The sequence below is a fragment of the Talpa europaea genome (assembly GCF_964194135.1).
Source record: "Talpa europaea genome assembly, chromosome: 4".
NCBI lineage: Eukaryota > Metazoa > Chordata > Mammalia > Eulipotyphla > Talpidae > Talpa > Talpa europaea.
Window position 1 is genome coordinate 60,930,036 of NC_140070.1, and position 13,615 is coordinate 60,943,650.

The 13,615-nt window shown below is 34.7% G+C and overlaps 1 protein-coding gene across 2 annotated transcripts in view; it reads left to right on the forward strand.

Moving 5' to 3' along the window:
- The window catches only part of RNF13 (ring finger protein 13), a gene marked incomplete at its 5' end in the record, with an annotated part of 119,797 nt that overhangs the window by 70,138 nt on the left and 36,044 nt on the right, over positions 1-13,615 (forward strand). The window lies entirely within an intron of this gene.

Sequence of the window (13,615 nt, forward strand, 5' to 3'; positions counted from 1 at the left end):
GTATGTTATTAAATTATTTTCATAGTAATACTAAGATATTATCTTTGTCATTCTGATTCTCTCAGAGTTTATAGTGAAGGTGTCTTGAGGTGTCTTTTGGTATATCACATGCTGTATAATACCAAAACATTGAAGGCAAAAGTAGATAAGAGAATCAATCCCTCTGTATCCTGTTAAGATCAATATTAAGCAAAGATATAAAATATTTTGTCTATTCTTACTAACTTTTAAATTTATTTTTCATGAGCAGTATTTTCATTAACATTGGGTGAGTTTAAGTTTTTGTTGAGTACATAGATTAAAGATTAAATGCCACCTTTGAAAGGTTCAGTCTTCTCATGATGCTATGTATTTCTTTCCAGTTGTTTAGACCTTTCTTATTTATCAGCTTAATTTTTTTGGTAAACATTTTGCATGTCTTTTGTTAGATTTTTTTTTTTGAAATTACATTTTCTAATTTGTTATTAATAGGACATAAAGTAATATCAGTTTCATACAGTATTTTATTTTTTAAGTAAATTTTAAATGATATTAAGTAAATTTTTCAAATGATATTAAGATTTACAAAAAATTTGTAAAGAAGAGCATTTCTGTACATTCCTCATCTAGTTTCCCCCATTGTTAATACCTTTCATTAACATATGTTACATTTTACAATTTTTTCAAAGCTAAGAAATTCATATTGGTATATAATTAGTACCTACACTCTAGACATTTATTAATTTTATCAGTTTTTCTATTAATGCTTTTTTTCCTGGTCCAAGATTCAAGCCAGGGTACCACATTGTATTTGGTTATCCTGTCTTCCCAGTCGCCTCTAATCTGTTATACTTTTTTGATTTTTCTTTTTTTCCCATGTCCTTGACAGTTTTGAGTTGTCCTGTAGAATGTCTTTGAATTGAATGTTTTTATTACCAGTCTGGAATACAAGTGTTTTAACAGATTATCACTGAGGTAAATAAAGTTTCCTTCTCATAATATTTTAAGAGACACCTAATATATACAAAGTATTACTGATGGGGTTAATCTTCATCCTTTGGTTAAGGTAATTGCCAGGTTTCTCCACTTGGAAGTTAATTTTTCTATTTCACTATTCTATTCTTTATTTGAAAGCAAGGCACTAAATATAGATCACCCTAAAGGTGGGGAGAGGGAAGAACTAAGCTCTTTCGTATTAAACTTGCTAAATTCTCCTATTCTAGTAATTCGTATGTTGATTCTCTTGGGTTTTTGGTGTAAGAAGCAAGGAGACCAAAAGAAACAAATAAAAAACCAAACAAACTAAAATACCAGTTTCACACTAGGAGTAGAAATCAGTAAACATAAACTAATAAAAGAGTCTTCATTAAAAACTTAAAATGAGTTTCAGTAAACGGTGAAATGTTAGAAACCTTACCTTGAAAGCCAGAAACAAAATAACATATTTATTGTTGTTAGACTTCCTATTTAATGTTTTGTTCTATTTTCTGGTAAAACAAGAAAAAACAATGAGAGAATTAGAAATAAGCTAGTTTTTATTTGCTTTTTTCTTTGTTAATAATGAAATGATGCTTTAAGACATTAACATAATATCTTATGTTATAATCACTGGCATTTGTATTTTATTCTATGTTGTATTATGTTAATTTATTTTGTAAATTTCTAAAATTCTCAATTTTGGGCAAGAACTATTTGATTATAATGTATAAATTCTTTCTTTGCATTTTGGATTATTCAGATTTCTAATATGGGTCAGTTTTACATTAGGACATAGATGCAAAGATCCTAAATAAAAAATTAACAATATGATGTATAGGTAAAGGAAAACTTCAGCTTTTTGGTGCTAGAATATTCTTGACATCAACACTAGACAATCCCTTAAGCATGTTTTTAGGATTATAAATAGAACAGGCACTACAGAAGATAGTATGGTGATACCTCAAAAAAATTAAACATAAATTGCCATATGATCTGGCAATGCCACCTCTGGATGTATAACCAAAAGAAATGAAAACAGGGAATTGAACAGATGAATATAGACCTATGTTCAATAGCAGCATTATTTGCAAGAGCCAGAGGAGGAAGCAACCCAATTGTTTGTCCATGAATGAATAAACAAAATATGGTATATAATACAATGGAATATTATTCATCAGTAAGAAGGAATGAAATTTGACACTCTGTTCAGTGTCCAGTCACACAAGGACAAATACTGTATGTTTCTATTTATATATAATACCTAAAATAAAAACAAAAACTAACTACCAGGGATTGGGTAGATGGGAAATTGAACTATTATTTTTTTTAATGTGCACAAAGTCCATGTTTTGCATGTTGAAAGAATTCTATAGATAGCTGTTGGTGGTGTAGCACAACAATGTGAATTACTTAATACACTTTAAAACACTATAAACTTTAAAATGCTTAATATTGTAATTTTTATCTTACGTATATATTCCTATCATTAAAAATAACATATAAATAACTAGACAAGATAAAACTAACCATGAAATAATTAAAGCTTTTTCCTTTTTCTAAAATAGTTTCATTTTTATTAAATAGGAAATATCTGTTTCATTTTTGGTGTAGAGTGCCTTAAATATCATCCAGGTCTACTGATCTTTTGCATAGTTTCTTGGACATTGAGATATTTTTCTACTTCATACTAAATCATATTTTCAAGAAATTCTCTGTACTAGCATAAAATGATATGTACATTTACTCATGTCAATTTAGAGAGACTTTTTAGGATTTGTGCATGAGTTCTCTTTATTCATATCCATGTGTGCTATCCCTAGTGCTTTTAGAGGATCTATTTGTCCTTCTGAAAAGTGAATTTTGAGGTTATTTTTCTCTTTCACTTTACAAATACTTATTCTGTACCTACAGTGAACTAGGTAGGCACTGCTTTAAGGTCTGAAGATTCATCACTGAACAAAATAGGTAAAACTCCCTGATGTTAAGCTGGTTATTATATTCTAGTGGAATTTATGCTCAAAACTATGAACTTTCTTTTTTATCTGTATATGAATTTCTGTTCTTAACATTATTATTTTCTTTCTTCTACTTTGTTTTAATAGATTGGTTTTCTTTATTCAGCTGTTCAAATGAACGCTTACTGGTCTTTTTGTTTTGTTTTATGCTTGTTATGTTTTATGCTTTCTCCAACAATCATTTTATCTCTACCTCACTACTTCTGATAAGAAACAATTTTATTCTAGTTTGGTTAAAATTATTATTTTTTCATTATTACATATGATGTTTTATCAATTTGATGTTTCCATCCATATGGAAAGGGGTATTCAATTATAATTTCTAACTCTTTTCTACCCTATTTGCTCTTTCACTCTTAGGGGAAATGAAGTATCCTGTCTGTGAGGTATATGTAAGATGACTAAATTAGGCATAATTGGCTCATCTCTACCTTTCACTTGGGACAAAGTTGTTGTCAGGTCTTCTATGACTGAGCCTCTAAATCTGGGGAGGTGAAGGGAAGGTCCATTCCATTCCATAGTTGTTTTTGTCTATATATGAGTGAGTAAGACTATTTAATTCTATAGTTCAGTAAAATGTTTTTGTCCACTAATTTAAGTACGCTACTTGCCTTCATCTGACAGTTCATGATCTTTTTTCTTAAGTTATACAGAATGCAGGTGAAATGGCATGCTGATTATAAGCTTCCCTCCAAAGAAAACACAAAAACCCTCAAGTATCTGTTGTGATTTCTTCTGTGAATTATGGACTTCAAATTTTTTTTTTAGTTTCTAAAATATGGATCTTTTCTGTATTTTTTTTCCTGTTGATTTCTAATGCATTTGCATTATAGTCAGAAAGCATTATGTTATATATGTTTGATTATTTCCAAAGGTCTTATTGATCGTTGGAAATAATCAAACATATAACTTCGATGTGTATAGAAAAAAGTATCCAATGCAAAGTTCTATGTATGTCTGCTATTTTGAATTTGTGCATTTGTCTTGTCTAGTTTCTGATTCTCTATTATCTTTTTTTTTAATCCATATATGTTATCTACAATAGCTATGTATAACTTCTGCCCCACATACAAACTCAGGTTTGTTTGAGTCTAAAATAAATGACTTTTGCTCTTATATTCCTTCATACTCCATGGATAATCCCTACCTCCCTTTTTAAAAAAAATATTTTATTTTATTTTCTATATTTTTACATCATTTTTCATTTTTGTACAATGTATGCATTTTCATCTTGGTTAGAGTCCCCATAAAATTCCCACCACCCTTGTTTTGATCCTACTCCCTTCTCCCCACCGCCCCACAGTGTGTCTCTGGTTTATAGTTAACTGTTGATTTTGATTTTTACCTTATTATAATTAGTCTTTCTCCTGATCCCTTATTTGGGTTTTCTAAATTCCTGCTATGAGTGAGACCATCTGGTATTTTTCTTTTCCTTTCTGGCTTATTTCACTGAGCATAATCCCTTCCAGCTCCACCCATGTTGCTGCAAATGGCATGAGTTTATCTTTTTTTTTTTTTAAATAAATTTTATTTTTATATTACCCATACAATTGCAATCCCCTTATTTTGACCCCGATCCCTCCCTTCCCCTCACCCCACCACCCATAGAGTGTCTCTGGTTCATAGTTGTTTGTTGATTTTGATTTTCACTTTCTTATAGTTATTCATTTTCCTGGTCCCTTATTTAAGTTTTCTAGATTCCCGCTATGAGTGAGACCATCCGGTATTTTTCTTTTTCTTTCTGGCTTATTTCGCTGAGCATGATCCCTTCCAGCACCATCCATGTTGCTGCAAATTGCATGTGTTTATCTTTTTTGAATGCTGAGTAATATTCCATGGTGTATATGTACCACATCTTCTTGATCCAGTCATCTATTTTTGGGATTTGGGTTGTTTCCAAAGCTTAGCTATTGTAAACAGTGCTGCTATAAACATAGGGGTGCAGGTGCTCTTTGGAATTGATGTTTCTGTGTCCTTTGGGTAATACATGGGAGTGGAATTGCTGGATCATATGGAAACTATGTTTAGTAGGTTGAGGAATCTCCATACAGCTCTCCATAGTGGTTGGACCAGTTTGCACTTCCACCAACAGTGCAGGAGAGTTCCTTTTTCTCCACAACCTCGCCAACATTTGTTGTTGCTAGCTTTTTTAATATGTGCCATTCTCCCTGGTGTGAGATGGTATCTCCTGGTAGTTTTGATTTGCACTTCCCTGATTACAAGTGATGTTGAACATTTTTTCATATGCCTGTTGAACATTTGCATTTCCTCTTCAGAGAAGATTCTTTTTAGCTCTTCTGCCCATTTTTTAGACTGGATTATTTTCTTTGTTTGTGTTGAGTCTTATCAGCTCTTTGCAGATTTTTGTGATCAGTCCTTTATCATTAGTGTTGTGTGCAAAAATGTTCTGCCAGTCGGTGGGGTTTCTCTTTGATTTTGTTATTGTGTCTTTTGCTGTGCAGAAGCTCTTTAATTTAATGTAGTCCCAGCTGTTTTTCTTTGCCTTCACTGTCACTGCTTTGGGTGATATGTCTGTAAAGATGTCTTTGATTTGCATATCACGTAGTGTTTTGCCTATATTTCCTTCTATGTATTTTATGGTTTCTGGTCTTATGTCTAGTTCTTTAATCCATTTTGAGTTGATTTTTGTGTGTGGTGTGAGATAGTGGTCAAGCTTCATTCTTTTGCATGTGGCGACCCAGTATTCCCAGCACCATTTATTGAGCAAACTTTCTTTGCTCCAATGCATAGTCTTTGCTCCTTTGTCAAAGATTAGTTGACCATAAATCTGTGGGTTTGTTTCTGGATTTTCTATTCGATTCCATTGGTCTGTGCGTCTGTTCTTGTTCCAATACCATGCAGTTTTGATGTTTATGGCTTTGTAGTATAGTTTGAAGTCTGGGAGTGTGATGCCTCCATTCCCTTCTTTTTTTTTTTCAGGAGAGCTTTGGCTATTCGGGGTTTTTGGTGATTCCATATGAATTTCATCAATAATTGTTCTATTTCTTTGAAGAATGAACTTGAAATTTTGATTGGAATAGCATTGAATCTGTATATTGCTTTTGGTAGGATGGCCATTTTAATAATGTTTATTCTTCCAATCCATGAGCAGGGGATGTCTTTCCATTTCTTTGTGTCTCTTCTATTTCTTTTAACAGTGTTTTATAGTTCTTTGTATAGGTCCTTTATCTCTGTTGTTAGATTTATTCCCAAGTATTTGATTTTTGTTGTTTCAATAATAAAAGGGATGGTTTTTTTTATTTCTTCTTCAGGTTTATTGTTTGTATATAGGAAGGCTACTGACTTTTGCATGTTGATTTTGTATCCGGCCACTTTACTGAACTGATTGATGAGTTGAATTAGTTTTTCTATGGAGTTTTTGGGGTTCTTTATGTATATTATCATATCATCTGCAAATAGTGATAGTTTGACTTCTTCTTTTCCTATTTGGATTCCTTGTATTCTCTATTATCTTTGACTAGAAAAATTGAGGTAATTTCTATAACATAGAATAACCCAATTAAAACATAGAATTCAAAAGATAACACAAGGGAGGAGCCAGAGGTGAGCTGGGACGTTCGCCCACGTCAGGCCCCTTCTAGCCTGCAGTCCGAGCCCAGAGCGTAACGGGAACCCACTGCGGGGGCACATCAGGCACGCAGGAAGTGCGTCCTGCATCGCCATTTTAGAACAGGGACATTTCTTCAGTAAAGACTGCTTGAAACCGGCAGAAGGCTCCTGGAGGAGCCATAGGTGAGCTGGGAAGTTCGCCCTTGCCAGGCCCCTCCTGGCCTGCAGTCCGAGCCCAAGGAGGAGTGATAACCCACTGCCAGGGCAGACCGGGTGCGCAGGCAGTGCATCCCGCATCGCCATTATAGAACAGGGACATTTCTTCAATAAAGACTGCCTGAAACTGGCAGAAGTCTCCCGGAGGAGCCAGAGGTGAGCTGGGAAGTTCGCCCCACCAGGCCCCTTCTGGCCTGCAGTCCGAACCCAGAGGGGGAGCGGGCACCCAACTGGGGCAGACCGGGCGCACAGAGGAGTGCGAACCCGCATTGCCTTTTTAGAACAGGGACCTTTCTTCAGTAAAGCCTGCTTGAAACCAACAGATGTCTCTTGGAGGAGCCAGAGGTGAGCTGGGAAGTTCACCCAAGTGCCTTCCAGTACCAGCAACGCTATGACGCTATGTCCCAATGCATACAGCAAATTAGAAAACAGACAGTAGGGAGTAGAAAAACCACCCACACCATCAACTCCTCAGTAAAAAAGCACACCACAAAAAGAAAACCACCCCCCAGATTGCAACTACAGTAACATGGAAGAACTTTTGAGCCTTCCAGAAAGAGAATTTAAAATTGCCATGATTACAAAACTGACAGAAGTCATAAAGGAAAACAATGATAAGGGAAAAATTATCAACGATCAGAAGAATGAAATTGAGTCCCTAAAGAAGGAAGTAAAAGAAGTGCAGGAGATCAAAGAATTAATGGAGGCAGTAAAGAACTTTGGAAAAAGCAATGAAAGCAGAATAGATGAAATGGAAGATGAATAAGTCTCTTGCAGACAAAGAAATAAAAAGAACTAAAACAAAAGGAAAGAGAAGTACAAACAAAAAAGACCAAAGAAAGACTTCGGGAACTATCTGACTCCATGAGGAAAGGAAATATAAGAGTTATAGGAATCCCAGAAGGAGAGAAGAGAGATGTAGGAACAGAGAAAATATTCAAGGAGATAATTGAAGAGAACTTCCCAAACGTGAAGAAGGAGCTGAAAATTGATATATAAGAAGCAAGAAGAATACCAAACTTCCACGACGAAAGGAAAAATATAGCAAGACACATAATAGTAAAGCTCCCAAGAATCCAGGACAAGGTAAAAATAATGAAGCTGACAAGAGGGAAGAAACAGATAACATTCAAAGGAAAACCAATCAGACTGACATCAGACTCTTTGAAGAAACACTACGGGCAAGGAGAGAGTGGAGAGAAATAGTAAACAGTCTCCAAAAAAACAGATGCCAACCAAGAATACTCTATCCCGCAAAGCTCTCCTTCCTCTATGAAGAAAGAATAAGGACCTTCCCAGACAAACAGAAACTCTGGAATTTCATTACGATTAAACCCCCACTCCAAAAAATACTACAAGGAGTTCTAAAGTCAGAACCTCAGAGGGACGAATAAGAACAAAAGAAGTCCAAAAAAAAGTTATTAAAAGAATAAATACATAAATTCAAAGGAAAGACAAACACAATGGCAAATACAGATGACTACATATCAATTTTAGCTCTAAATGTAAAGGGACTAAACTCTTCACTAAAAAGACACAGAGTCGCAGGCTGGATTAAGAAACAAAACCCAACCTTTTGCTGTCTCCAGGAAACACATTTAGCTACAAAAGATAAAAATAGACTCAAAGTTAAAGGATGGAAAACAATCCTACAATCAAATGGACCAAAAAAGAAAGCAGGAACAGCTATACTTATATCAGATAAAACAGATTTCAAACTAAAAAAGATAAAAAGAGACCCCAATGGTCACTGCATTATGATCAAGGGGACAATACTTCAAGAAGAAATAACACTCATTAACATATACTCACCAAACGAAGGAGCACCAAAATATATCAGACAAGTATTGTCATCTCTGAAAACAGACATCAGAGAAAACATATACTTAGTGGGAGACTTCAGTACACCACTATCAACAATGGATAGATCAATGAGACAAAAAATAAGTAAAGACACTAAAGCTCTAAATAAGGATCTAGAGAGCTTGGGCTTAACAGACATCTATACAACACTAAACCCAAAAAAAAATCTGAGTACACATTTTTCTCAAGTGCACACAGATCATTCTCCATGATCAATTATATACTGGGATACAAGACAAACATCAACAGATACACCAAGATTGAAATCATACCAACCATCTTATCTGACCATGAAGGCATCAAACTAGAAATAAACCATAAAAAGAAGGCAAGGAACTCTCCTACCTCATGGAGATGGAAAACCACACTTCTGGAAGACCACTGGACTAATGAGGAGATAAAAGAAGAAATTAAAAAATTCTTTGAATTGACTGCCAAAGAGGACACCAGTTTCCTAAATGTACGGGATGCAGCAAAAGCAGTAATAAGAGGAAAATATATAGCAATAGAGGCTCACATCAACAAACAAGAAAGAACTCAAAGAAACAACCTAATCTCAAAGCTCAAAGATCTAGAAAAAGAACAACAAAAAAACCCCAAAACCAGTAGAAGAATAGAAATAATAAAAACCAAAGCAGAAATAAATGAAATTGAAACTAAAATAACAATCCAAAAGATCAATGAAACCAAGAGCTGGTTCTTCAAAAAAATCAATAAAATAGACAAACCCCTAGCCAGGCTCACAAAGGAAAAAAGGGAGAAAGCACAAATAAACAGGATCATAAATGAAAGAGGAGAAATCACAACGGACACAGCAGAAATAAAAAGAATAATCAGTAACTATGAACAGTCATATTGAAACAAGTTCAACAATCTAGAGAATTGGGCAAATTCCTAGAACTCTACAATCATCCAAAACTAGAAAAGGAAGAAATAGAACACCTAAACAGACCAATTAAATGAGCGAAATTGAAATGGTAATCAAAAACCGCGCAAGGACAACACCAAAAAAGAAAACTACAGGCCAATCTTCCTAATGAACACTGATGCAAAAATCCTCAATAAAATTTTAGCTATCAGAATCCAACAATGTATCCGTAAGATAATTCACCATGACCAAGTAGGATTCATTCCAGGGACATAAGGATGGTTCAACATCCCAAAATCAATCAACGTTATCCAACACAACAACAAAAAGAAATATAAAAACCATATGATAATATTAATAGGATGCTGAGAAAGCTTTTGACAAAGTGCAAAACCCATTCGTAATAAAAACGCTTGATTTTCTTGGGACACAAGGAACCCACCTCAACATCATAAAGGCCATCTATGACAAGCCAACAGCCAGTATCATTCTCAATGGTGAAAAGCTGAAAGCAATTCCATTAAGACCTGGAACAAGACAAGGATGTCCACTCTTACCACTGCTTTTCAATATAATACTGGAAGTCCTAGCCAGAGCAATACGACAAGAGAAAGATACACAATGAATCCAAATATGAAAACACAAAGTCAAACTATCACTATTTGCAGATGATATGATAATGTACATAGCGAACCCCAAAAACTAATTCAACTCATCAATCAGTTCAGTAAAGTGGCAGGATACAAAATCAACATGCAAAAGTCAGTAGCTTTCCTATACACAAATAATAAATCTGAAGAAGAAGAAATTAAAAAAACTGTCCCTTTTATTATCAAAACAAAAAAATCAAATTCTTGGGAATAAATCTAACAAAAGAGGTAAAGGACCTATACAAGGAAAACTATAAAACACTGTTAAAAGAAATAGAAGAAGACACAAAGAAATGGAAAGTCATCCCCTGCTCATGGATTGGAAGAATAAACATTATTAAAATGGCCATCCTACCAAAAGCAATATACAGATTCAATGCTATTCCAATCAAAATTTCAAGTTCATTCTTCAAAGAAATAAAACAATTCTTGATGAAATTCATATGAAATCACCAAAAACCCCCAAATAGCCAAAGTTCTCCTGAAAAAAAAAGAAGGGAATGGAGGCACCACACTCCCAGACTTCAAACTCTACTACAAATCCATAATCATCAAAACTGCATGGTATTGGAACAAGAACAGACATACAGACCAATGGAATCAAATAGAAAATCCAGAAATAAAGCCACAGATTTATGGTCAACTAATCTTTGACAAAGGAGCAAAGAATATGCACTGGAGCAAAGAAAGTTTGTTCAATAAATGGTGCAGGGGAAACTGGGTCACTACATGCAAAAGAATGAAGCTTGACTGCTACCTCACACCATACACAAAAACCAACTCAAAGTGGATTAAAAAACTGGACATAAGACCTGAAACCATAAAATACATAGAAGAAAATATAGGCAAAACACTACATGACATGCACCTCTAAGACATCTTTACAGACACATCACCCAAAGCAGTGATAGTGAAGGCAAAGATAAACAGCTAGGACTACATCAAATTAAAGAGCTTCTGCACAGCAAAATAGACAATAACAAAAACAAAGAGAAACCCCACTGACTGTGAGAACATTTTTGCACATAACACTAATGATAAAGGACTGATCACAAAAATCTGCAAAGAGCTGATGAGACTCAACAAAAACAAAGAAAATAATTCAGTGAAAAAATGGACAGAAGAGCTAAAGAAAAACGTCTCCGAAGAGGAAATGCAAATTGCCAACAGGCATATGAAAAAATGTTCAACATCACTTGTAATCAGGGAAGTGCAAATCAAAACTACCATGAGATACCATCTTACACCAGTGAGAATGGCACATATTAAAAAAACTAGCAACAACAAATGTTGGCGAGGATGTGGAGAAAAAGGAACTCTCCTGCACTGTTGGTGGGAGTGCAAACTGGTCCAACCACTATGGAGTGCTGTGTGGAGATTTCTTGACCTACTAAACATAGCGCTTCCATATGATCCAGCAATTCCACTCCTAGGTATTTACCCAAGGACACAGAAACATCAATTCCAAAGAGCACCTGCACCCGTATGTTTATAGCAGCACTATTTACAATAGCTAAACTATGGAAACAGCCCAAATGCCCAAAAATAGATGACTGGATCAAGAAGAAGTGGTACATATACACCATGGAATATTACTCAGCATTCAAAAAAGATAAACACATGCAATTTGCAGCAACATGGATGGTGCTAGAAGGGATCATGCTCAGCGAAATAAGCCAGAAAGAAAAAGAAAAATACCGGATGGTATCACTCACAGTGGGAATCTAGAAAACTTAAATAAGGGACCAGGAAAAGGAATAATTATAAGAAAGTGAAAATCAAAATCAACAAACAACTATGAACCAGAGACACTCTATGGGTGGTGGGGTGCGGGGAGGGGAGGGTTTGGGGTCAAAATAAGGGGGTTGCAATTTATGGGGAATATAAAAATAAAATTTATAATAATAAACAAAAAACAAAAAACAAAAGATAACACAAGAAAACTAAAGACCAATCTCCCTAATAAATACAGATGCTAAAACCCTTAATAAAATATTAGCAAATAGTCCAAGAATACATTGAAAATATTATATATCTTGATCAAATGGTATTTATACCAGGAAGATGAGAATGGTTCAACATGTGAAAATCAGTCAAAACAATGACATGATCATGTCAATAGATGCTGAATAGGCATTCATTTATGATTAATCAAAAAACTTGAAATAATTAGAACATAACATAGTAAAAGCCATGTATCACAATCCTACTGCTAGCATCATTCTCAATGGTGAAAAATGAAAGCCTTTCTTCTGAGGTCCAGTACAAGACAATGATTTGCACTCTCTCATCACTACTATTCAAAATAAAATTGGAGGTCCTAGCTAGAGCAATTAGATAAGAGAAATGTATAAATTGTATCCAAATTGGGAGAGAAGAAGTACAGGTATAACTTTTTGCAAGTGAGAAGTTAATATACATAATGAACTCTAAAAATTCCATTAGAAAATTAATTAAAACAATAAGCCAATTTAGTAAAGTGTCATGTTACAAGAGCGTTACACAAAAATCAGTTGCTTTCCTCTATGAGAACAATGAGCTAGGAAAGGAAGAAATTAAGGAAACCATCCCATTTATAATCACATGATGAAAAAAAACAAAGGTACACAGGAGTAAACCTAACAAGGGAGGTGAAGGATCTCAACAAGGAAATTTATAAGACATTGTTAAAGTATGCAGGATATAGAGGATGTAAAGAAATGGAAAGATATCCTCTGCTAAAGGGTTAGAAGAATCAATATTGTCAACATGGCCATCTCACCCAAAGCAATTAACAGATTCAGTGCAATCTCAATAAAAATTGTACTGCTTCATGGAAAAGAATGGTACAAGATGACTTTCTCATATTATACACAAAAATCAACTCAAAGTATATAAAAGACTTGGATATAAGATATGGAGCCATAAAATACAAAGAAGAAAACAGGCAAAACAGACATAAACCTGTGAAACATCTTTACAGAATTGTCCCCCAAAGCAAGGAAAACAAAAGAGAACATAAGCAATTGGCACTACATCAAACTGAAAAGCTTCTGCACAGCAGAAGATACTGTAAATAAAATGAAGAGGCACCCTACTGAATGGGAGGAAGTATTTACACTCCATACATCTGACAAGGGACTGATATCAATAACTTGTACAACTCATCAAAAACAAAACATATAACCCAGAGGGAGGGAGGGAGGAGCACAGGGGACTGTGGTGATAGTGCATGGGTGCCTTGGGGAAGGAAATTCTATGGAGACTCAATCTGAGAGGGTGGGGGGAAGCAAAAACTGTCTAAAAAAATTTAAAAAATGATAAATGTTAAAAAAAAACATAACCCAGTCAAAAATGGGTACAGCTGCTCATTAGGCACTTCTCCAAAGAAGACATACAACCGGCCGGCAGTCACATTAAAAAAAAAAAAAGTTCATTATCACTTATCATCAGGGAAATGCCAATCAGAAACACGAGATACCATCTCACACCAGTGA